The following is a 27,952-nucleotide window of genomic DNA, read 5'->3' as shown; positions in this document are numbered from 1 at the left end:
GAGCCTGGTGCACCATAGGTTCTCCAAAAAATATTCATGGGATACATGACTCAATAGGTTAAAACTGAATAATTCACATTCATTTTTTAAAAATTTAATCTTTACAATTCTCTGAGGACTTAACCTTTTAAAATCTCTAATCCTAACTAAATGGTTGGTAATTCCACTCAAAAAAGACAAATTTACTATGGATATGTTTTTTAAATGTTTTATTGATGTATAATGATACACACAGAAGTATGCGTATCTCAAGTACATCTCAATGCATTTTTACAAACTGAATGCGCATGATCAAGAAACACACTTTATCAGCATCTCAGAACCTTCCTCATGCCTGTTTATAGTTTTTATACCCTCAAAGTTAACGGATATTATTCAAAAATTAAAATAGATTGGTTTGCAGTCACTTAATAATATATTTGAGAGGAAGATATTTAAGTAAATCCTAATTTGTCCATTTAGAACTCAATAAAATTTTGTTATTAGGGTTGTTTGTCAGTTATTAGATTCAGCTGTATGGGAAATTGAAAATTAAAGATAACAATGGCTTAAATTGGTAGTTTATTTCTCTTCCATGTGAAACTGGTTTAGGAGGAGATATTTAGGGCTGATTTGGCAGCTCCACAGCTCTCAGACACCCAAGTTCCTTCTGTCTTAAGATAAAACATTGTAGGGCATAGATAGTGATGGTCTAAGATCACAACTGGAAATCCACCTATCACATCCACCCACATTCCAGACAGGAAAAAGGAGGAAGAGCAAAAAAAGGACTGCACCTCTCAGCTGGCTGTGTTTATCTTTAAGCAGCCTGTCCCAAGGCCCTCGTAACATTTTTCTTTTATCTAATCATCTAGAATCTAGGATATGAAGCCATATGGTTTTTAAGGGAAGCTGTTCTTTTAGCTGAGAACACTGATGCCCCCAATAATATATGGGTTTTGTTAGTAAGGAAAAAGGAGAGAATGTATTTGGGGTATGCTACCAAATTATAGTAGTGTCTGCTTAATTATGTTGATTTTCACTATAATTGCTCACCATATATCACATTTTCTAATGAAAAGTTTCTTCTGAGAAAGGGAAAAAAATGCAAATTTAAATGTTATGTATAAGAAATTAAGATATGAGAGTTCAAAGAAAGGTGTCATGTATATGAAAATGAGACATGAGAGTTAAAAGAAACTTCATTTACTTTCTTATACAAAGTGATCTTCTAGCCAGATTCACTATCTTGTTGTAGACCCTGGAGCCCATCATCAGACGACTCTAAGCCCAATAGTCTCACTCATAGAACGTGACAGGTACATTGCTCCTTTAATTACAGCATAAAGTCATTGGTGTCTGTGTGTATGTTATAGGCATTGTCTAGAAAAATTCAGACTGATAGTTTTCAGTCCTTCAAGGCATATTTTCTTCTTTCAAATTTTAGTATTTTGAGATCAGCAAATGGGTAAATGTTATAGCAGAACCTGGTTTATTAAATGGATTTATATCTAGAACAAGTTAGGTCTTGCCTCCCACAAGAAAAACTACTGACCTAAAAAGGCTAATGTGCTATGATTATACAGTAGGCACACTACTCTTGTCTCCCTTTTTAACCATGTTATTAATGTTGGGCACAGTTCTAAGAAGAGCCCTTCCTAGGGCTGGGTGAGACTTGGGAGCAAGTTGAACATTGAGGCCTTCTTGCCTGTCATTTTGAACAGGTAAAATATGCTTAGAGTGAACCTCCAGGGAAGTCTGTATCAGCAAAAGATGTAACATCAGAAAGAGAGGAGGTAGAAAGGGAGATCGGCAGCTGACAAAACAGCATGTCTCGAGAAGCACTGTCTGGGTTTAATTAAGAGATGGAACAGGGAAGCAAGGGTGAGAGATGAGAATCACTGTAGAGAGAAAGAATAGAGAAAGGGAGAAAAGGGACAGAGGGAGGTTCCCAACTAGGCAAGAGAGTTACAGTGAGCATATACTGGACCCCAAGTTCAGGCAAATGGAAACTGTCGTGGAGCAGGGTCCAAGTGGTGGATTCAGTGAACACTATTGAGCACTTGCTATATTGAAGACACTGTGCTGACATGGGGGACACAGATTTAAATCAGCCATGGACCCTGGCCAAAGAGTGCTGATGGTCACCAGCCTCTGTCAAGGGAGATAAGGCATGGGATTAAAGTATGTCATAAAGTTCAAGGTAATCAATGCTGTAGAAGAATAGTAAATAAAAGTTTCAGAAATTTTGGGTAGGAGAATAAGTCCAACTGAAAGAATGGTGAAAGTGAGGTGAGGTAGGGAGTTGGGACTCTAGAAAGTATGAGGAGGACATGTCCTTTGAATTTTATTTTGAAGGCTGAGCAGAGGGATAAGAGTCTTAAGGGTAAGAAAAACAAAGTTTTTGGCAATGGAAAGATAGGCCTTAAGATAAATGGGTAAGCTGTGAAGAAGGGGGGCTAAGAGACATGGCAGCATGACAAAATATTCTTGTCCTGTGGAGCATAGTTGGGCACCCAGGACCTCATAATGTAGAATCTGCTCTCAGGAATAGCCTCTGAAGCATAAGCAAGGAAAACACCTGTTTTCTCCCTCAGTCTAGAGTTTCTATTCTCTCCTAATTTCCCTGCCATACCTTGACTTTGCCATCCCCACCTGCTGCCATAAGCACAAGGAAATTTAGGGACACTCAATTCTGTGACCTTTCAGTCTAGATGCAGTAGCAGCTGGTGCAGCTGGAGAAGGTGGAGTGAATTAGAGAGAGGCTTGAGTAAAAGAAAGAGATAGGAAGTAGGATGATTGCAACAGCTGTCCTTTTATAACAAACCTGGTGATTTATTTACAAGATTCTCTTGATTTGTAACTGAAATCCTTCCAGAGAGAGGAGAGCAATTTCCTTTAAGGGGCAGCAGCATACATATTTTTCTCAAGTGTACACAAGACAATCTCCAAGATAGATCATATGTTGGGCCACAAAAACAAGTCAACAAATTTAAGAAGATTGAAATCATATCAGGCTATTTTCTGATCACAATGGTATGAAACTAGAAATCAATAAGAGGAAGAAAATTGGAAAATTAACAAATATGTGTAATTTAAACAACATACACCTGAACAACCAATGGGTCAAAGAAAAAATCAAAATGGAAATAAAAAGGTATCTTGAGACAAATGAAAATGGAAATACAACATACCAAAACTTATGATATGAAGCAAAAGCAGTTTAAAGAGGAAACTTCATAGCAATAAATACCTACATTTTAAAAAAAGAAAGAAAAATATCAAGTAAACAACCTAATTTATACCTTAAGAAACCAGAAAAAGAAGAACAAACTAAGCTCAAAGTTAGCAGAAGGAAGGAAATAATAAAGATTACAGCAGACATAAATGAAACTGAGACTAGAAAGCCAAAAGAAAAAGTAATGAAACCGAAAGTTGTTTTTTTGAAAGCATAAATGAAATTGACAAATCTTTAGCTAGACTACCAAGAAAAAAAGAGGACTTAAATCAATAAAATTATAAATGAAAGGAAAGACACATAACCGATACCACACAAAAAATTTTTTAAAGGCTAGGAGACTACTGAACATTGTATGTCAACAGATTGGACAACCTATAAGAAATGGATACATTCCTAGAAATATACAACCTGCCAGGACTGAATTATGAAGGAATAGGAAATTTGAACAGATCTAAAATAACAAAGGAGGTTTAAACAGCAATCAAAATCCTCCCAACCAAGAAAATTCCAGGACAAGGTGGCTTCACAGGTGAATTTCACCAAACATTTAAAGAAGAATTAATACCAATACTTTTCAAGCTCTTCCAAAAAAATGGAGAGGAGGGAACACTTCTAAGTGAGGCCAGCATTACACTGATACCAAAGCCAGACAAGAACACTACAAGAAAATTGCAGGCCAATATCCTTGATGAACATAGATGCAAAAATCCTCAATAAAATACTAGCAAAACAAATACTACAGCACACCAAAAGGATCATACACTGTGATCAAATGGGATTTATCTCTGAGATGCAAGGATTGTTTAACATAAAGAAATAAATATAATTCACCATATAACAGAATAAGGGATAAAAATCATATAATCACAAAAGAGGCAGAAAAAGCATTTGATAAAAATTCAACATCCTTTCATGTTAAAAACTCTCAATAAATTAGATATAGAAAGAATGTACCTCAACATAATAAAGGTCATATATGAGCAGCCCACAGCTAACATTATACTCAATGGTGAAAAGCTGGAAGCTTTTCCTCTCAGATCAGGAACAAGACAAATGTACCCACTCTTACCACTTCTGTTCAACATAGTAGTGGAAGTCCTAGCCAGAGCAATTAGGGAAGAAAAAAGAAGTAAAAGGCATCCAAACTGGTAAGGAAGAAGTAAAACTGTCACTGTATACAGATGACATGATCTTATATGCAGAAAACTCCAAATACCAAGAAACTGTTCAAACTAATAAATTCAGTAATTGCAAAATACGAACTTAATACAAAAATCAGTTGCATTTTTATGTAACAATGAGCTATCTGAAAATGAAATTAAGAAAGTAATCTCATTTAAAGTAGCATAAAAAATAATGAAATACTTAGGAATAAATTTAACCAAGAAAGTGAAAAATCTATACACTGAATATTATAAGACATTGATGAAAGAAACTGAAGAAGATGCAAATAAATGAAAAGATATACTGTGTCTGTGGATTGGGAGAATTAATATTGTTAAAATGTCCATACTACCCAAAGTGGTATGTATAGATTCTACAGATTCAATACAATCCCTATCAAAATTCCAATGGTATTTCTCACAGAAATAGAAAAAAAATATAATTTGTATGGAGCCACAAAAGACCCCAAATAGCAAAAGCAATCCTGAGAAAGAAGAACAAAGATGGAGGCATCACATTTTCTGATTTCAAACTATATTACACAGCTGTAGTAATCAAAATAGTATGGTACCGGCATAAAATAGGCACACAGACCAATGGAATGGAATCAAGAGCCCAGAAATAACCCATCAGATAGGATCAACTAATTTTCAAAAAGGGCACGAAGAATACACAAAGGGGAAAAGATAAATGGTGTTGGGAAAACTGGATATCTACATGCAAAAGATATTGGACTTTTATCTTACACAATACAAAAAGAAAACTAACTTGAGAAGGTTTAAAGACTCAAGTATAAGACCTGAAACCATGAGTCCTAGAAGAAAACATAGGGAAAAGCTTCCTGATATTGACCTTGACAATGATATTTTTTATGACAACAGAAGCACAGCAAGAAAAGCAAGTAAACAAATGGACTACATCAAACAAAAATGCTTGTAGCCAGCAAAGAAAAAAAATCAGCAAAATGAAAAAAGACATACAAACATTTTGTATTGTGTAAGACTGGGAGTTAACCATATATCTCATAAGGGGTTAATACCCAAAATACGTAAGGAACTCATGTGACTCAATAGCAAAAAAACAAATAATTAAGAAATGAGCAAAGGACATGAATAGACATTTTTTCCAAAGAAGACATACAAATTGGCCAACAGGTGTATTAAAAGATACCCAACATGACTGATCATCAGGGAAATGCAAATCGAAACCATAATGAGATCTCACCTTATACCTATTAGAATGGCTGTTATTGAAGAGATAAGAGATAACAAGTACTGGTGAAGATACACTATTCACAGGAATATAAATTGATACATCCATTATGGAAAACAGTATGGAGATTCCTATATGACCCAGCAATCCCACATCTGAGTATGTAGCTAAAGGATATATTAGTGTCTCGGAGAGATATCTGCACTCCCGTGATCATCACAGCACTATTCACAATACCAAGATATGGAAACGATATAAGTGTCCATTGATGGAATGTTTTTAACCTTGAAAAAGAAGGAAATCTTGACATTTGTTGCAACAGGGATTCACCTGGAGGGCATTATGCTAAGTGAAATAAGTCAGGCAGAGAAAGACAAATACTGTATGATGTTACTAATCTATGGAATCTACAAAAGTTGAACTCATAGAATCAGAAGTAGAAAGGCACTGTCAGAGCCCAGGGGATGAGGAAAATGTTGGTTTAAATGGTACACACTTTCAGGGTGAAGATGAATAAGTTCTGGGGATCTAATGTACAGTATGGCAATTATAGTTAATAATACTGCATTGCATATTTGAAATTTGTGAAGAGTAGATTCTAAGTGTTTCTATCATAAATAAGATAATTACTTGAGGTGATGAAAGACACCATGTTATTTTTCTGGAGTTTGTTACATTTGTGTATTTATCAGCTTTTAAAAATCATAATTTGTTGTGATTTCTCATTCTACATAAAAATGCACCTAATTTATATTTTGTATGCTTTTTCTTAATGGACCTTCCTTTTTATTGTACAAACTTCAGGTCCCATAAAAGCTGCTTCCAGCCACCACCCCAAAACCTTGACATTACTTAAACCACCCAAAACTCATTAGTAACCCTGAAGAAGGAGTAGAGGATCCTTGAATCAACTGAGATTTAATCTCCCCCTTGTGCCAGATATTGTCTGTTAGTACTCAAAACCTTTCCTATTATTGTTAAGGTCTTTGCAGTAGTGCAGAAGTAGGAAGCCTAGCAGTTACTTGTCCAAACTCCTCTGTTAACAGCCTTGTTTAGATTCAGTCAGTGATAAGCATTCAAGTGAGATTTGAAAGGTAAAAGAGAAGCAGAAACCATTATTGCTTCTCCAACATCAAAGGCACATGGCCTCAGTAGACAGCAAAACGAAGTTTTGCAGTGGCTTCTAGGTGTCCCTTTGAATTTCTTCTGCTTTGGCTATGTAGGCAGCTGAGATAGTTTTTAAGATTTCTGCAACTTCCTTATTTCCTCAAATTATTTGTGGTTTTCCCTGACCTTTGCCCCCAGCCATTTCCAAAGAATTCTAAGTATCTTATTCCCCCTATTAAATCCCATCCTGCCTGAAACACCTACAGTGCTTTCTGTTTTCTTACTATCTTCTGACTAATAGATTTGATGGAATGGAAACTTATAGTGGATACTAAGTATTATAGGAAAATAAATTTACATTCCCTGCACACCTGAATTTGTGGTTGAGATATGTACTAACTTCACCACAAGCAGCTGAATCATGGATCTTTAATAGCAATGCCTTTCCTCTATCTCCCTTCACTGCCATTCTGATTCACTGAATAGATTCAGTCTAATCCTGAAATCTACATAGACCCCAAAAGAGTGGGGCTCAGGAAAGTTGCCAGTTTCCATATCCTAGGTATAACTATTTTGGGGTGAACAAAATTTTGTTTCATACTTGCCCTCATGTCCTTTCCATGTTTTCCTTACCCTTGGCCGCTGCCCACTCACTAAGCCTGGTACCACATTCTTTCCATGTTGTTTCATCTGTTCTCTTCAGCCCCAACTATCCCACTACTTAAACCAACTCTGCACTCTAATGAACAACTCTCCAATTCACCCAGCATTCAGGCCCTGAGGGTAAAAAGATGGGAAAGGCAGCCCCTGCTCCAAGGAGTTCACAGAGGATTTTGAGGCACTACATGCAGTTTCAATACTGGCATTACTAAAATGTTAATTACAAATATACACCCTTTAAGGACCTCTTAACAAAACATAAAATTATATTGGGTGAGACTATAATCCATATATTTACAACTTGACCAGTTTCTTGTCCATCAGGTTAATTTAAAACATGCTCTCTTGGCTATAAGTGAGCTGTTCTTAATAGAAAGGAGTTGTGTCAGTCAATTCATTATATACAGGGCAAGATCCAAGCTGTCACTGCTGTATATCTAAATTTGATTCCTAAAGGGTATCCAGGTGAAAGAATCACTTTTCAGGTGAAAAAGAAAAATTTCAAAGAACACACATGATAGAGTCATAAATACTTATGTTAGCATAGAGGCATGAGATCTTGAGATTTTGGCAGGAAATTCTTGAGGAAAGATCAGATTTATGGACTTTGATTAGAGGAAGAAACTATAGACCTCTATTACTGCATTAAGTACACACAACCACAAAAAGCAAGTAAAGGTCAGTGTTAGTACCAGGTAACTCATCCAGTTCAAAGATGTTTTAATGATCATGACAAACTATTAAGGTATGTGGGAAATATAGAGAAAAGGAGAAATAATTTTAAATTAGTCTAGTGATTTTGAATTTATTACACAGATTGGAAAATAAGACAATATCATTTCAAAGAGACCTTAAGATATACTAAGAAAATATCAAACAATTTTGATTTTGCTTTCTAATTGTTAATTGGTGATTTTGGCTTGGGCACTTTCCGAACATTCTGAAAAATGTTCAAATAGCAGTAAATATATTTGCATAAAATTGGCTAAAAAAAGCAACTAGAACTTGATTAATATGTAAATTTAGTCCAGCACAAACACATCTATATAGAGTTTATCAAATAAATCTCTCTTTTGCTGCAATAGAATCCCAGGAATATTTATTTACTTTAAAATTGAGCAAATACATTCATAAAATTTTTGATATGAGAAAACTAATTTATTTTATGATCTTACTGCCAAAAAAGACATCAAATTTTTTCATTTGTTACCAACTTAATTACCTGACATCAAACATACAATGAAACTAGATTTTTGTAATATAGTTATCCTATACAAATTTTTCCTATGTGGAAATTTTTCCTTACCATCTGGAATACAAGGCTAAAGATGCCCATACAAAAGATGTAAATAGCAAACCTCTTATTAGACTGCTCCATTTGGAGAGAACATACAAGACCAGGAATTTAAAATCCCAAGCCAGAAATGATTTCCATCATTGTCTTCCACTAATTATGTAGGAAGTCTTTTTGAGACTCACTGCAAAAATTTGACAGTTAAAACCTAGAGGTTCATTATATCCTTCAGTGACCAGTTAGAAGAATTAACCAGTGGCTTTTAAATATACATTGTAAAAATCCAGTTAAAAATTAGACCTTTGGGAATGCAAATTAGTTCAGCCATTGTGGAAAGCAATATGGAGGTTCCTCAAAAAAGTAAAAATAGAAATAGCATTTGACCCAGGAATTCCACACCTAGGATTTTACCCTAAGAATGCAGGAGCCCAGTTTCAAAAAGACATATGCACCCCTATGTTTATCACAGCACTATTTACAATAGCCAAGAAATGGAAGCAACCTAAGTGTCCATCAGGAGATGAATGGATAAAGAAGATGTGGTACATATACACAATGGAATATTATTCAGCTATAAGAAGAAAACAAATCCTACCATTTGCAACATCATGGATGGAGCTAGAGGGTATTATGCTCAGTGAAATAAGCCAGGCAGAAAAGGACAAGTATCAAATGATTTCACTCATCTGTGGAGTATAAGAACAAAGAAAAAAACTGAAGGAGCAAAACAGCAGCAGACTCACAGAACCTAAGAATGGATTAACAGTTACCAAAGGGAAAGGGACTAGGGAGGATGAGTGGGAAGGAAGGGATAAGAGGAAATAAAATGGGGCATTACTATTAGCAGACATAATGTAGGGAGGGTGCACAGGGAGGGCTGTACAACACAGAGAAGACAAGTAGTGACTCTATACCATCTTACTACGCTGATGCACAGTGACTGTAATGGGATATGTGGGAGGGACTTGGTGATGGGGGAGTCTAGTGAACATAATGTTCCTCATGTAATTATAGATTAATGATACCAAAATAAACTTTCTAATAAGTTGAATGAAATAAACAAACAAACAAAAATTAGACCTTTGATAGAGAGAAATGAAAACAACAGCACAATGCCCCAACTTCTGCAGGATGCAGCAAACACAGTTCTAAGAGGAAAGTATATAGCAATCCAGGCCTTTTTAAAGATGTAAGAACAATCCCAAATGAATGGTATGAACTCACAATTATTAAAACTGGAAAAAGAAGAACAAATGAGGCCCAAAGTCAGCAGAAGTAGGAGCTAAAGTTCAGAGAAGTAATAAATAAAATTGAGATGAATAAAACAATAGAAAAAACTAATGAAACCAAGAGTGGTTCTTTGAGAAAATAAACAAAATATATTAGCCCCTAGCCAGACTTATTAAGAAAAAAAAAAGAATCTATACACATTCTCATCAGAAACGAGAAAGGAAAAATCACTACAGACACCAAAGAAATACAAAGAATTATTAGAGAATACTATGAAAATCTATATGCTAATAAACTGGATAACTTAGAAGAAATGGACAACTTTCTAGAAAAATACAACCTTCCAAGACTGACCAAGGAAGAAACAGAAAATCTAAACAGACAAATTAACAGCAATGAAATTGAATCAGTAATCAAAAAACTACCCAAGAACAGAATCACCGTACCAGATGGATTCACCGCTGAATTTAATCAGACATTTAGAGAAGACATAATACCCATTCTCCTTAAAGTTTTCCATAAAATAGAAGTGGAGGGAAGACTCCCAAACTCATTCTATGAAGCCAGCATCACACTAATAACAAAACCAGGCAAAGGGAGAGGAGCCAAGATGGCGGCACTAGTAGGCCAGCGGAAATCTCCTCCCCAAACCATACATATATTTTAAAATACAACAAATACAAGTATTCCTAAAAGAAAGGCCAGAGGATACAGTACAACAGCCAGGCTACACCTACATCTGTGAGAACCCAGCGCCTCATGAAGGGGGGAAGATACAATCTGTGACCCAGCGGGTCCTGAGCGCTCCCCCCACCACAGCTCAATGGCGGGAGGAGATGAGTCAGAGCAGGGAGGGAGTGGAAATGCAGGACTGCTAAATAACCAGCCCTAGTAATCTACACTGGGAGTGCAGACACACATTGCATGGTGTGATAGATATTAGGGATATGGAAAAGTAAAATCTGCAAGCGGGTCCCCATAGCTGGCTCCCCGGGACAAAAGAAAAGCGAGTGCTTTTTGAACATCTTAAAAGGATGGGAGCCTCACCGCTGGACAGAATCATCCTGGCACACTCAGCCCAGCAGGCTGGGAATTCTGAGGAGCCTTGGAAGCCCCAGCCCCCTGGAAGGCAGTGCAGCTCTGAAACCCCTCACAGCGATAAACAGCCTGCCATTCATTCCCCCTCCAGCATGGCCCCACCACAGTGGCAGAGCAGCTGGAGAGTGGCTGCACCCACAGAAGCCACCTAGAGTTTCCTCCCAGCATGCAGCCGCCCAGGCCAGACCCCGGGGCTGCCTCCAGTGTGCAGCTTCCCAGTGCAGGCAAAGGAAGCTGGGGCAGGGTGCAAAGGGGCACCATTCTCGCAGGAGAGCAAACACGGTGTGCCTGCCACTCCCCGCAGGGCTCTGGGCTGCCTTGCCCACAGCAGCTCAGGGGATTAACCCAGACACTGCTCCTGGTGTGAGGGTGACTGATACAGGCAGCAGAGAGGGGAAGGAAAACCAGCAAGCAGGAAGGGACTTTGTTCTCCCAGCTGACACACACGCCACCTGCCTACGACTACCTCTATCACTATGAAAAGGCAGAAGAATTTGGTCCAGTCCACAATTACCCAGACAACCCCCGAGAGAGGCCCTGTGGAGACATATATAACCAATCTTCCTGATAAATAATTCAAAATAAAGGTCATAACAATGCTGATGAACCTGCAGAGAAATATGCAAGTGCTAAAGGATCAAGTTAGGAGGGAGAATACAGAAATAAAACAATCTCTGGAAGGACTTAAGAGCAGACTGCATGACGTGCAAGAGACCATTAATGAAATAGAAACTAGAGAATAGGAATACAGAGAAGCTGAGGCAGAGAGACATAAAAGTATCTCCAGGAATGAAAGAATATTAAGAGAATTGTGTGACCAATCCAAACAGAACAATATTCACATGATAGGGGTACCAGAAGAAGAAGAGAGAAAAAGGGATAGAAAGTGTCTTTGAAGAAATAGTTGCTGAAAACTTCGCAAAACTGGGGGAGAAAATAGTCTCTCAGACCATGGAAGCCCACAGATCTCCCAACACAAGGGACCCAACAAGGACAACACCAAGATATATAATAATTAAAATGGCAAAGATCAAAAACAAGGACAGGGTATTAAAGACAGCCAGAGAGAGAAAAAAGTTCACCTACAAAGGTAAACCATCAGACTTCTCAACAGAAACCTTACAGGCCAGAAGAGAATGGCATGATATATTTAATGCAATGAAACAGAAGCGCCTTGAACCAAGAATACTGTATCCAGCACAATTATCACTTAAATATGAAGGAGAGACTAAACAATTCCCAGGCAAGCAAAAGTTGAGGGAATTTGCCTCCCACAAACCACCTCTACAGGATATTTTAAAGGGACTACTCTAGATGGAAGCACTCCTAAGGCTAAATAGATGTCACCAGAGAAAATAAAACCACAACAAAAGAAAGCAGAACAACCAAATACTAAGTAAAGGCAAAAAATAAAATCAACTATTCACAAAAGCAGTCAAAGGAAACACAAAAGAGCACAAAACAAAACACCAAACATGTAAAGAATGGAGGAGGAGGAATAAGAAGGGAGAGAAATAAAGAATCATCAGACTGTGTTTATAATAGCTGAATAAGCAAGTTAAGTTAGACAGTTAGGTAGTAAAGAACCTACCCTCGAACCTTTGGTAACCACGAATCTAAAGCCTGCAAAGGCAATAGGTACATATCTTTCAATAATCACCCTAAATGTAAGTGGACTGAATGCACCAGTCAAAAGAAACAGAGTAATAGAATGGATAAAAAAGCAAGACCCATCTATATGCTGCTTACAAGAGACTCACCTCAAACCCAAAGAAATGCACAGACTGAAAGTCAAGGAAGGGAAAAAGATATTTCATGCAAACGACAGGGAGAAAAAAGCAGGTGTTGCAGTACTTGTATGAGACAAAACAGAGTTCAAAACAAAGAAAGTAACAAGAGATAAAGAAGGACATTACATGATGATAAAGAGGGCAGTCCAAAAAGAGGATATAACCATTATAAATACATATGGACCCAATACAGGAGCACTGACATAAGTGAAAGAAATACTAACAGAATTAAAGGAGGAAACAGAGTGCAATGCATTCGTTCTCCCACTCACTCCAAAGGACTCATCCACCAGACAGAAAATAAGTAAGGACACGGAGGCACTGAACAACGCACTAGAACAGATGGACCTAATAGACATCTACAGAACTCTACACCCAAAAGCAATAGGATACACATTCTTCTCAAGTGTACATGGAACATTTTCCAGAATAGACCACATACTAGGCCACAAAAAGAGCCTCAGTAAATTCAAAAAGATTGAAATTCTACCAGCCAACTTCTCAGACCACAAAGGTAAAAAAGTAGACATAAATTGTACAAGGAAAACAAAAAGGCTCACAAACACATGGAGGCTTAACAACATGCTTCTAAATAATCAATGGATCAACGAGCAAATTAAAATAGAGATCAAGCAATATATGGAGACAAATGACAACAACGGCACAAATCCCCAACTTCTCTGGGACACAGCAAAGGCAGTTCTAAGAAGAAAGTATATAGCAATCCAGGCCTATTTAAAAAAGGAAGAAAAATCCCAAATGAATAGTCTTAAATCACAATTATTGAAACTGGAAAAAGAAGAACAAATGAGGCCCAAAGTCAGGAGAAGGAGGACAATAAAGATCATAGAAGAATAAATAAAATTGAGAAGAATAAAACAATAGAAAAAAATCAATGAAACCAAGAGCTGGTTCTTTGAGAAAATAAACAAAATAGAGAAACCCCTAACCAGACTTATTAAGAGAAAAAGAGAATCTACACACATTAGCAAAATCAGAAATGCGAAAGGAAAAATCACGAGGGTCCCCACAGAAAAACAAAGTTTTATTAGAGAATACTATGAGAATCTATATGCTAAGAAGCTAGAAAACCTAGAAGAAATGGACAACTTCCTAGAAAAATACCACCTTCCAAGACTGACCAAGGAAGAAACAGAAAATCTAAACAGACCAATTACCAGCAATGAAATTGAACTGGTAATCAAAAAACTACCCAAGAACCAAATGCCCTGGCCAGATGGATTCATCACTGAATTTTACCAGACACATGGAGAAGACATAATACCAAGACTCCTTAAAGTTTTCCAAAAAACTAGAAGAGGAGGGAGTACTTCCAAACTCATTCTATGAAGCCAGCATCACTCTAATACCAAAACCAGGCAAAGACCCCACTAAAAAAGAAAATTACAGACTAATATCCCTGCTGAACATAAGTGCAAAAATACTCCACAAATATTAGCAAATTGAATTAAAAAATACATCAAGAGGATCATACACCATGATCAAGTGGGATTCATCTCAGGGATGCAAGGATGGTACAACATTCAAAAATCTATCAACATCATCCACCACATCAACAAAAATAAGGACAAACACCACATGATCATCTCCATAGATGCTGAAAAAGCATTCAGCCAAATTCAACACCCATTCATGATAAAAACGCTCGCAAAAGGTGTATAGAGGGCAAGTTCCTCAACATAATAAAGGCCGTATATGACAAACCTACAGCCAACATCATATTTAATAGCGAGAAGCTGAAAGCTTTTCCTGTAAGATCAGGAGCAAGATAAGGATGCCCACTCTCCCCACTGTTATTCAACATAGTACAGGAGGTCTGAGCCACAGCAATCAGACAAAACAAAGAAATACAAGGCATCCAGATTGGTAAAGAAGAAGTCAAACTGTCACTGTTTGCAGATGACATGATATTGTACATAAAACACCCTAAAGACTTCACTCCAAAATTACTAGAACAAATATCTAAATTCAGCAAAGTTGCAGGATACAAAATTAACACACAGAAATCTGTTGCTTTCCTATACACTAATGATGAACTAGTGGAAAGAGAAATCCGGAAAACAATTCCATTCACATTTGCATCAAAAAGAATAAAATACCTAGGAATAAACCTAACCAAGGAAGTGAAAGACCTATACCCTGAAAACTACAAGACACTCTTAAGAAAAATTAAAGAGGACACTAACAAGTGGAAACTCTTCCCATGCTCTTGGCTAGGAAGAATTAATATTGTCAAAATGACAGTCCTGCCTAAAGCAATATACAGATTCAATGAAATCCCTATCAAAATACCAACAGCACTCTTCAATGAACTGGAACAAATAGTTTTAAAATTCATATGGAACCACAAAAGACCCCTGAATAGGCAAAGCAATCCTGAGAAGGAAGAATAAAACAGGGGGCATCTCGCTTCCCAACTTCAAGCTCTACTACAAAGCCACAGTAATGAAGACAATTTGGTACTGGCACAAGAACAGAGCCACCAACCAGTGGAACAGAGTAGAGAGTCCTGATATTAATGCAAATATATATGGTCAATTAATATATGATAAAGGAGCCATGGACATACAATGGGGAAATGACAGCCTTTTCAACAGCTAGTGTTGGCCAAATTAGACAGCTACATGTAAGGGAATGAAACTGGATCATTGTATAACCCCATACAGAAAAGTAAATTCGAAATGGATCAAAGACCTGAATGTAAGTCATGAAACCATAAACCTCTTAGAAAAAAACATAGCCAAAAATCTCTTGGACATAAACATGAGCAACTTCTTCATGAACATATCTCCCCGGGCAAGGAAAACAAAAGCAAAAATGAACAAGAGGGACTATATCAAGCTGAAAAACTTCTGTACAGCAAAGGACACCATCAATAGAACAAAAAGGTATCCTACAGTATGGGAGAATATATTCATAAATGACAGATCTGATAAAGGCTTGACATCCAAAATATATAAAGTGCTCATGTACCTCAACAAACAAAAAGCAAATAATGCAATTAAAAAATGGTCAGAGGAGCTGAACGGCGACTTCTCTATAGAAGAAATTCAGATGGCCAACAGACACATGAAAAGATGCTCCACATCGCTAATCATCAGAGAAATACAAGTTAAAACCACAATGAGATATCACCTCACACCAGTAAGGATCACCACCATCCAAAAGACAAACAACAACAAATGTTGGTGAGGTTGTGGAGAAAGGGGAACCCTCCTACACTGCTGGTGGGAATGTAAATTAGTTCAACTATTGTGGAAAGCAATATGGAGGTTCCTCAAAAAAGTAAAAATAGAAATACCATTTGACCCAGGAATTGCACACCTAGGATTTTACCCTAAGAATGCAGGAGCCCAGTTTGAAAAAGACATATGCACCCCTGTGTTTACTGCGGCACTATTTACAATAGCTAAGAAATGGAAGCAACCTAAGTGTCCATCAGTGGATGAATGGATAAAGAAGATGTTGTACATATACACAATGGCATATTATAAAGCCATTAGAAGAAAACAAATCCTACCAATTGCAACAACATGGATGGAGCTAGAGGGTATTATGCTCAGCGAAATAAGCCAGGCAAAGAAAGACAAGTTTCAGATGATTTCACTCATCTGTGGAGTATAAGAAGAAAGAAAAAACTGAAGGAGCAAAACAGCATCAGACTCACAGAACCTAAGAATGGACTAACAGTTACCAAAGGGAAAGGGACTGGGGAGGATGGGTGGGAAGGAAGGGGTAAGTGGTGGGAAAAAAAGAAAGGGGCCATTAAGATTAGCATGTATAATGTGGGTGTGGGGCACAGGGAGGGTTGTACAACACAGAGAAGACAAGTAGTGATTCTACAGCATCTTACTATGCTGATGGACAGTGACTATAATGGGGTATGTGGGGGGGACTTGGTGATGGGAGAAGTCTAGTAAACATAATGTTCCTCATGTAATTGTAGATTAATGATACAAAAGAAAATGGACCAGAAAAAAAAATAAATGCAAGAAAAGGCAACACAAAAAAGAAAACTACAGACCAATATCCCTGATGAATACAGATGCACAAATACTCAACAGAATATTAGCAAACCGAATTCAAAAATACATCAAGAGGATCATACGCCATGATCAAGTGGGATTCATCCCAGGGATGCAATAATGGTACAATATTTGAAAATCCATTAACATCATCCCCCACATTAACAAAAAGAAGGACAAAAACATGATCATTTCCACAGATGCTGAAAATGCATTCGACAAAATTCAACATCCATTTATGATAAAAGCTCTCAACAAAATGTGTATAGAGGATAAGTTCCTCAACATAATAAAGGCCATATATGACAAATCCACAGCCAACATCATACTTAACAGCGAGAACCTGAAAGCTTTTCCTCTAAGATCGGGAGCAAGACAAAGGTGCCCACTCTCCCCACTGTTATTCAACATAATACTGGAGGTCCTAGCCATGGCAATCAGACAAAACAAAGAAATAAAAGGCATCCAGATTGACAAGGAAGAAGTTAAATTGTCACTGTTTGCAGATGACATGATATTGTACATAAAATATCCTAAATAATCCACTGCAAAACTACTAGAACTAATAACTGAATTCAGCAATGTTGCAGGATACAAAATTAATACATAGAAATCTGTGGCATCTGTATATACTAATGATGATCTAGCAGAAAGAGAAATCAGGAAAACAATTCCATTCACAACTGCATCAAAAAGAATAAAATACCAAGGAATAAACCTAACCAAGGAAGTGGAAGACCTATACCCTGAAAACTACAAGACACTCTTAAGAGAAATTAAATAGGACACTAATAAATGGAAATTCATCCCATGCTCTTGACTAGGAAGAATTAATATTGTCAAAGTGGCCATCCTGCCTAAAGCAATCTACAGATTCAATGCAATCTGTATCAAATTACCGACAACATTCTTCAAAGAAAAGGAACAAATAGTTCTAAAATTCATATGGAACTGTGAAAGACCCTGAATAGCCAAAGCAATCTGAGAAGGAAGAATAAAGCAGGAGGATCTCACTTCCCAACTTCAAGCTCTCCTACAAAGTCACAGTAATCAAGACAATTTGGTACTGGCACAAGAACAGACTCATCGAGCAGTGGAACAGAATAGAGAGTCCAGATATTAACCCAAACATATATGGTCAATTAATACACAATAAAGGAGCCATGGACAAACAATGGGGAAATGACAGCCTCTTCAAAAGCTGGTGTTCGCAAAACTGGACAGCTACATGTAAGAGAATGAAATGAATTACTGTCTAACTCCATACACAAAAGTAAACTTGAAACAGATCAAAGACCTGAATGTAAATCATGAAACCATAAAACTCTTAGAAGAAAACAGAGGCAAAACTCTCTTGAATAATAACATGAGCAACTTCTTCATGAACATATCTCCCCAGGGAAAGGGAAACAAAAGCAAAAATGAACAAGTGTGATTTTATAGCATCTTACTACGCTGATGGACAATGACTGTAATGGGGTATGTGGGGGAGACTTGATGATGGGGGGAGTCTAGTAAACATAATATTGTTCATGTAGTTGTAGATTATTGATACCAAAAAAAAAAAAAAAAGAACAAGTAGGACTATAGCAAACTAAAAAGCTTCTTCTGTACAAGAAAAGACACCATCAGTAGACCAAAAGGGCATTCTACAGTATGGGAGAATATATTTATAAATGGCAGATCTAATAAAGGGTTGACATTCAAAATATTTAAAGAGCTCACCCCCCTCAACAAACAAAAAGCAAATAATCCAATTAAAAAATGGTCAGAGGAGCTGAACAGACACTTCTCCAAAGAAGAAATTCAGATGGCCAACAGACACATGAAAAGATGCTCCACATCACTAATCATCAGAGAAATGCAAGTTAAAACCACAATGAGATATCACCTCACACCAGTAAGGACCGCCACCATCCAAAAGACAAACAACAACAAATGTTGGCAGGGTTGTGGAGAAAGGTGAACCCTCCTACACTGCTGGTGGGAATGTAAATTAGTTCAACCATTGTGGAAAGCAATATGGAGGTTCCTCAAAAAAGTAAAAATAGAAATACCATTTGACCCAGGAATTGCACACCTAGGATTTTACCCTAAGAATGCAGGAGCCCAGTTTGAAAAAGACATATGCACCCCTGTGTTTATTGCGGCACTATTTACAATAGCTAAGAAATGGAAGCAACCTAAGTGTCCATCAGTGGATGAATGGATAAAGAAGATGTTGTACATATACACAATGGCATATTATAAAGCCATTAGAAGAAAACAAATCCTACCAATTGCAACAACATGGATGGAGCTAGAGGGTATTATGCTCAGCGAAATAAGCCAGGCAAAGAAAGACAAGTATCAAATGATTTCACTCATCTGTGGAGTATAAGAACAAAGAAAAAACTGAAGGAACAAAACAGTAGTAGACTCACAGAACCCAAGAATGGACTAATAGTTACCAAAGGGAAAGGAACTGGGGCAAATGGGTGGGAAAGGAGTGATAGGGAGAATAAGGGACATTACAATTAGCACCCATAATGTGGGGGTAGGGCACAGGGAAGGCAGTATAACACAGAGAAGACAAGTGGTGATTCTATAGCATCTTACTATGCTGATGGATAGTGACTGTAATGGGGTATGTTGTGGGGACTTGATAATGGGGGGATCTAGTAAACACAGTGTTGCTCATGTAATTGTATATTAATGATACCAAAAAAAAGTCCTTTGGCTGTTTGTTTTATTTTTATTATATAACATTTGCTGCATACAAAAGAAGTGACATGTGTAACTATAGTGAGGAAATGAGTTCCTGTTACCTACTACCCAGTCTGAGAACTAGAACATTACCTTTGCAACACGTGCTTCTCCCTGTCCCATTCTTCTGTTCCATCTCTGAAAAGGTAACCATTATTCTGAATTTTGTGTGTTTTCCTCTCTTGGTCTGTTCAGGATGCTATAACAAAATACCACAGACTGGATATCTTATAAACAACAGAAATTTTTTTCTCACAGTTAATGGAACTAGAAGTCCAAATTCAGGTCAGCTTCTGTGTCCACTGAGAGCCTGCTTCCCAGTTCATAAGCCATGTCTTTACAGTAACCTCACATGGTAGAAGGGGCATGGGAGCTCTGTCAGGCTTCTTTAATAAGGACACTGAATCCCATTCATGAGGGCTCTGCCTCCATGACCTCAGCACCTCCCAAAGGCCCCACCTCCTGAAACTATCATACTGGGCATTAGGTTTCAACAAACGGGTTTGGGGCAGACACAGACATTCAGCCTATAGCAATTACTCTGTTGCTTTTTAAAAAAAATGTAATCATGTATGTATTTCTAAGCAATATATTACTTAGTTTTGTTTCTGAACTTTATAAAAATGATATTCTGTATATAGTTTTCTGCCACCTGCTTTTTTCACTCAGTGTTATGTTTCTAAGTTTCATCCTAAGATTATGTTCTAAGATTCATATGTTGTTGCATATGGCTGAAGCAGTGTTTTTTGACCTACTTTTTCCACTCATTCTTGTATTTTTAAGCAATCTCCTTGTTGCTATGTAGCTATAGGACCTTGGACTTTCCCTCTCAGCTAGTTTCCTTACCTTAAATAGAAATAATAATAGTAACTACTACCTATGATTGTTGTAAGCATGAATAAATTCTTGTTATATTTCTGTTTTTTAATAAAAGTCTTCTGGTAGCTTATTTTTTGCTCTTTGTAGGTGCCCTGGCTTTTTTCTCTGGGATTTTTAAAATCTTCAGTTTTGGTATTATGCTTTTTTATCACAATATGCCTAGGTGTGGATTTCTCTTTAACTGATCTTACTTGATATATGGTGTGGATTTCTTTATCTGTGGATTTATCTTTAGTCAGTTCAGGAAAATTCTTGATCATTATCTTTCCTAATACTGCTTTTCTCCTATTCTCCCTATTCTTTCCTTCTAGAACTCTGGTTAGACATATATTACACCTACTTCTACACTCTATGTCTTTTAACCCCTCTTTCATATTTTCCATTTCTTGTGCTCTCTGCACTGCATTCTGAGTAATTTCCTTAGATATAACTTCCCGGTCACTAATCCTGTCTTACGCAGTTTGTATTCTGTTTTTAAACCCATTCATTGAGTAGCTCATTTCAAAATCTGTATCAATATCTATTGGGCTGAAATGTTCTTTCTGGCCATTTTAATAATCTCATTTCCTAATCAATTTCATTTCATATTTGATTTCCTTAAATGGTTCAAAAAAGATTATTTAATAATTTGTAAATGGTAAGTCCAATTCCAGTTCTTCAGTTCTTATATAAATTTATTATTTGCTCAAAGAAAAACTGAAGGAACAAAACAGCAGCAGAATCACAGAACCCAAGAATGAACTAACAGTTACCAAAGGGAAAGGGACTGGGGAGGATGGGAGGGAAGGGAGGGATAAGGGTGGGAAAAAAGAAAGGGGGCATTATGATTAGCATGTATAGTGTGGGGGGGTGCATGGGGAGGGCTGTGCAGCACAGAGAAGACAAGTAGTGATTCTACAGCATCTTACTATGCTGTTGGACAGTGACTGTAATGGGGTTTGTGGGGGGGACTTGGTGAAGGGGGACTCTAGTAAACATAATGTTCTTCATGTAATTGTAGATTAATGATAACAATAACAGAAATTTATTGTTTGCTGTCTGTATGGGTTCAAGCTCATAATAGCTTACATGTTAGTGATTTTTTTAAAAATTGTGAGCTCATATTTTACTGAATTTAATTTATGGAAATCCCAGGGATCCAAACAGGGTGTTGCTTTCCTTCAGAGAGAAGTACTTCTTTTTGATTCTAGAGGTAGATCTGGGATGCAACTGGTCAAAGATCTCCTGAGCTGTTCTTTCAGAACCAAAGTAGGAATTTCAGGTATAATTCCTACATCTTGCAGTATGCCTCCAAGCTTAGTGTCCTTGTCCTGGACTGGCACTGGCACTTGCCCATGGCATTTCTGGCTCTTATGTTTTTCTTATTGCTCCCTGTGTTTGGTTGAGGTTACTTTCTTTCCTTTTGACCTTTCAACAAGCCCTAGCAAACCTTTACAATGCATGCTGGTTTTGATTCAAATCAGCATTAAATTGTCTTATAGCTAGTGGGCCCTTCAAGTTATCTAAGCTTTTCAGGCTTCCAGAAATAGAGGTCCACCACATTTCTAGCTGAGTAACAATTTTTGGATGAAAATTGTGGATGCGTCTTCCTTTAGCATACTATTAAGCTCTCCTTTCATTAAAATCCCTGTCACAGAACTTTTAAGTTCTTTGCAGAAGGGACATTAAATTGGCAAGTCAGAGATGTGAATTATTGTCTGTTGCCTTGGAAAAATCACCTATCCTGTATAAATTATTTACCCTCTCTGTCTCTGGTTATTGTACTATAAAATGGGGATAAACTTAACATCATACCTACCCACAGGTTGTAAGAATAAAATGAAAAACTGAGTTAAAAATGCATATTAAAAAATAATAAGGTAAGAAACAAAATGTAAGGATAATTATAGTAACTAACATTTATTAAGTCCTTACTATGTTTGGCAGTGTATAAAGCTCTTTATAAAGCTCACACTGGCTCTTAACAACAACCCTATATGATAGGTTCTAATATCCCAATCTAATGTTGAGAAAACTGAGGCTCAGAAACACCGCAAGTGTAAGATGATGGTACACTTTATTCAAGAGTTCCTTATTAGGAACTGAAATAATATCCATTTCAACTACTATGATGAAGGGCAGAGGATTCCTCAAGATTAGTTAAGTACTACCATATCTCAATTTTCTGGATCATTTTCTCTCAAGCAATGAGAAGTGTTTTACAAAGATGCATGCCCCTGGAGGTGCCTGTTATGTTAAAACCTCCACTCTACAAAGTGATGTGCTCTTGATAAAAGCAGCTTTAGCTATGAAGACTCCACTGCAATTTGTACAGCTGTGTAATCGAAACTACTAAAAGGCAAGTTAATATATTATTCTACTCACACAACAGCAGTTTGATTCCTATGACTTCTTGGCACATCTGTTTGGGATATAAATCCTAAGCAGACTGAGCAGCCGCTTTCTAAATCTTCAAAATGCTTTACTAAGCAAAGTCTTTAGTGTGGTTAAAGGAAGAAAAAAATTAATAGACTCCCAAGCGAGCGGAGTAGTTGAGCTCACTACAGAGTGTTTAGGGCATGTGCAAGCAGGACTAGGAAGTTGAAGAAGGTGAACTTTGAGAAAGAAGATTGCACACAAGTCTACAAGCATCAGAAGGTGAACTCTTTGCCAACTTGAGATAATCAGAGAGGATCTTTGGGGAATAGATTGCCCATGTTTGCACATGTTTAATTTTTCTTATTGGAAGGAGTTCAAGTTACATTGAATTGAGCTCGATTAGTGATGCCAATTATTACTGGCCTACTCACATACTTTCTAGTAAGATCCCTATCCCCTTACCTGACTGACTGGGCAGTGGGCCACATGACCATGACCACAGCTAATTAGATACCTGGTCATAAACTATATCCAGTGACCTATGCCTCATGTGCTTTGGTTTAAAAAGAAAAGCAAAAGTCAAACCTTCTTTCTTGAGAACCTTCAGTAAGACACAAAGGGAAGCTACAATTCTGGTGTGTGCTGGAATAGGAAGGCCATGGAGGTACAGAGGCTAGAGGGGTACTTTTGTAGCCAGGTACAAAATGAGTAAACTGAGAAGGTTGGTCCTGGGAGAGTCGAGGGAGTGACTGTCCCCCAGTGCTACTGATGCAGGTCCAACTCTTCCTGAGGCCTTGTGTTCAGTTTACTCAGGTTTTCGTGCACATGTTTTTTTTTATAAACCTTCTTTTGATTTGTCTCTGAGTAATGAGTAGCTTGTCTCTAGAAACCTGAGTCAGTCTCTGTTTCTTGCAACCAGAATAATCTAGTATGGATCAGACAATTCATCACTATTCTGTCTAATGCTGTTCTGTATGTTAATACCTAGACTATCTTCAAAAATACCCCCACTTGTTTCCAATTTATAGGATTGCTGCATTGTGAGTGGCATATATCCACATCAAACTGACCAAACAGGGGGAGTTTACTACAAGGACTGAGGTGTCTCAGGGAACAACCTAGCCCTGAGAAGGCCAAGAAGGCTCCCGAGCCTCAGAAACAACTGGATCCAGGGTCTGAAGCCCTGTTAGGATCCTCGCTCTACCTCTTGTCTCTGCTTCTCTATTTTCTTCTTTTTTCTTCTTGCTACAGACTAACTTCTTCTGTATGTTAGCAAATATGGCCTCTGAGCATCCCAATTTTCTACGGAAACTGTATGACTCAGTGATTAGGAAGCATGGGCTGATTTTGAATCCAAACTTAAATTATCTACTAGCAAGAAGATCTTGACCTTTCAGCTTAACCCTGACTTCTACGTAACCCCTAGAGCCTCTGTTTCCTCGTCTGTAAAATGGAGATTAAAAATAGGTGCTTGCCTCCCAGTATTGTTGTGAAGATTAAATGTGATAATGTACATAAAGTATTTAGTTGAGCATCTGGCACTCAATTAAGTACTTATTACTACTTTCTTGCCAAATGCAAACATAAAAAGGCTTTTCCTTTGAGAGTGTACATTTTAGGGAATCTTTATAGAAATAGATTTACAAGTAAAAGGAAGGCAGGGCCTTTGGTGAATTTCTCTATCAGCAAGTTGCCGAGGTGAATTGCAAGAGACTAGGCTCAAGTAAGGCTTGCCAAGATCTGAGAGCCAATTCTGATAGCAGCTCCTTCTAACTGTCACTGGAGGGTGCTAACAGGCCTAGGGATACTCAGTAGGACCTAGCTCTGAAACTCACAGCTAGGCAAGGCCTTCCTTCCGCGGCCACCGGAGGGTGCCAGAGAGTCGAGATGGGGAGCTGGCCCAGGCGCCTTCTCCACTGGCCTAAGAGACTGTTCTCAGAGAACAGGCTGAAAGAAGGAAAAGAAAGGGCCAGTAAAAGAGCGCGTGCCTTACTGGCTTACTGGAGATGCCGTGTCAGGTAGCCGCCCTGGAAACCTGAGGCAAGTCAAAGTCCAAGAAAACCCAGAGCCTCAGGAAATCTCTGCCTGGCTTGGTCTGAGCTGAAGTCTCAAACCACCATGTCTCAAAGAGAGCAGGCTGGAGAAGCAGGGAACTGTTAAATATCCAGACAAGAGTGTCAGGGAAGATTAGGAACCTGAATGGAGTTGGAGAACCTATACAGAAGTCAGGCAAAGCCAAGAGAGCAAAGTGAAGATAGAGAAATGGCCCAGGGTAAAGTTAGCAGAGAGCAGGAGCCTTTGACAGAGCATTTACGCTGCCATCTGAGAGGGGTCTGTTGAAAGTATCAGACTAATTCAGACTAAGCTGTAAATTTATTATTTCAGTCTTAAAGTAAACCCTAGTGATTAATTCAGTCATGCTCCAAGATAATACATATTAAGGCACAGAATTATTTAATATGTAATTATGTAATATGTAAAATGTATATGTCAGTTATAATCCAAACTGCAGTTTTGTATACCATCAGAAAACTCATTATGGTATAAAATCGTAGAAAAAAGATAAAGCACTCCTAAACAGAAGTCCAAAGGCAGTTTTAAAAACAACATTTATTGGGCTTTGAGAATATGGAAAATATAGAAAAGTATAAAGAATTATACAAAAATAATTTGTATTCCCACAATTTTAATTGGCCTTTTGATCTTATTAAAAAATTCTTTTATGAAATGTAATTGATATACAATATTGGTTTCAGATATACAACATACATTGTGATTTGACAATTACATACATTACTCAATACTCACCATAAATGTAGTTAGCATCTATCACCGTACAGAGATACTACAATATTATTGGATGTATTCTCAATGCTGTACTTCCATCCCTGTGGCCAATTTACTTTAGAATTTGCAGTTTGTACCTCTTTATCCCTTTCACCTATTTAACCTTTCTCCTCCTGAGATGGTAACCAACAGTCTGTTCTCTGTGTTTATGAGTCTATTTCTGTTTTATTTATTTTGTTTTTCAGATTCCACATATAAGTGAAATCATATGGTATTTGTCTTTCTCTGTCTGATCTATTTCATTTAGCATAATACCCTCTAGGTCCATCCACACTGTCACAAATGGCAAGATCTCATTCTTTTTATGGCTGAGCAATATTCCACTGTATATATGCACCACCACATCTTCTTTATCCATTCACCTATCAATGGACATTTAGGTTGCCTCCATTATCTTTGTTACTGTAAATAATGCTGTAATAAGCATAAGGATGCATATATTTTTTCAAATTAGTGAATTCATTTTCTTTGGGTAAATTCCCAGAAGTGGAATTGCTGGAATGTATGATATTTCTATTTTTAGTTTTTTGAGAAACTTCCATACTGTTTTCCGCAGTGGCTACACCAATTTACATTACCACCAACAATGAATAAGGGTTCCCTTTCTTCCATACCCTCACCAACACTTTTTATTTATTTATTGTGTTTTTGATAATAGCTGTTCCAACAAATGTGAGGTGGTATCTCACTGTAGTTTTAATTTGCATTTCTCTGATGATTAGTGATGTTGAGCATCTTTTCATGTGCCTGTTGGCCATCTGTTTGTCTTTAGAAAAATGTCTATTCAGGTCCTCTGCCATTCTTTAATCAGATTATTTATGTGGGTTTTTTTGAGCAGGGTATTGAGTTACATGAAGTTTTTTATATTTTTTGGATATTAGACCCTTATCAGATACATCATTTGCAAATATATTCTCCCATACAGTAGGTTGCCTTTTCATTTTATTCATAGTTCCTTTGCTGTGCAGAAGCTTTTTAGTTTGATGTAGTCCCGCTTGTTTATTTTGCTTTTTTCCCCCTTTTTTGAGGGGACATATCCAGAAAAAAATTACTAATGCTGATGTTTAAGAGTTTACTGCCTGTTTTCTTCTAGGAGTTTAATGGTTTCAAGTCTTATATTTAGGTCTTTAATCCATTTCCAGTTTATTTTTGTGTATGGGGTAAGACAATGATCCAATTTCATTCTTTGGCATGTAGCTGTCCAGTTTTACCAACACCATTTTTAAAATCTTATTTTAAATATATAGTTCATGAGGACATTCAATTTGGTATTCTTTCTTTTATACCTACCATCACTTCACAAGTATCTCTAATATAACAAAACTATTTCTAATGATTTCATATGAGAGCCGTGAATTTCATGTGGCTTTGACACTTTCACTATTATTGAGTATTTAGGTTGTTTTCAATTATAAATCATAGTATATGATAAATATCTTTTGTGCATTAAACTGTGTTCACATTTCTGATTACTTCCTTAGAAGCTATCCCTGAAAATAAAGTTATTGGTTCAAAGAGCCTGAGCATTTTAAGACTCTTACTTAAGGTTAAATTGTTTCATGGAAACTGGTCAAATCTACATTTCTCTCTACAATCTTATGAGCACTGAATGTTATCTTATTTAAGTTAATGTTGTCTTTGATAAATAATACTAATATAATAAATAATAAATTTTTCCATATTTGTCAGCCATTTGTGCTTTCTCTGTAGTGAATTGTCTGTTCACGTCTTCTGCCTATTTCTTAAGCTCGGATCATGTTTTTCTTATGAATTTATTTAAATACAACATAAAAATTTTAAAGTATATCAAACTTGTCATTAATTATTGGAATTTATTTTTATTATGTCTTGCTATAGAGAAGATATTTCTTTTATGTAATTGAACTTATTTTGACATTTCATCTATTGATTTAATGATTACAATGTTTATATTAGAGATAAGATGAATATTCATCAGACTTTCTTCCAGTATTTAAGACTTTTTTATCTTCTCATATTTAATGCTTAAAATTACCAGGGTTTTCTGTTGAGGTGTGATATGAGGTGAGAATCAGTGCACCTTTATAGTAAAGCAAGCACTTGTGACAGGGCTCCCGTCTTGTGAAATACGGCCACAGGTCCTGGTGAAGGGGCCTCATGGTGTTAGGATTTCCTTGACTTTCTCCTTGTACCTCTAGTTCTATGCTAGGCACCATGAACACCAGACACGGATTGCTTTTGTTAGTTGTGGTGACTTTTTTGTAGTTGTAGAAAGGGGGATTACCAAGAGTAGAGATGTTTCCTCTCCAACCTGGTAGAAATA

The sequence above is a fragment of the Manis javanica genome, chromosome 4 (genome assembly GCF_040802235.1).
Source record: "Manis javanica isolate MJ-LG chromosome 4, MJ_LKY, whole genome shotgun sequence".
NCBI classification, from domain to species: domain Eukaryota; kingdom Metazoa; phylum Chordata; class Mammalia; order Pholidota; family Manidae; genus Manis; species Manis javanica.
This window is presented reverse-complemented; position numbering follows the sequence as displayed.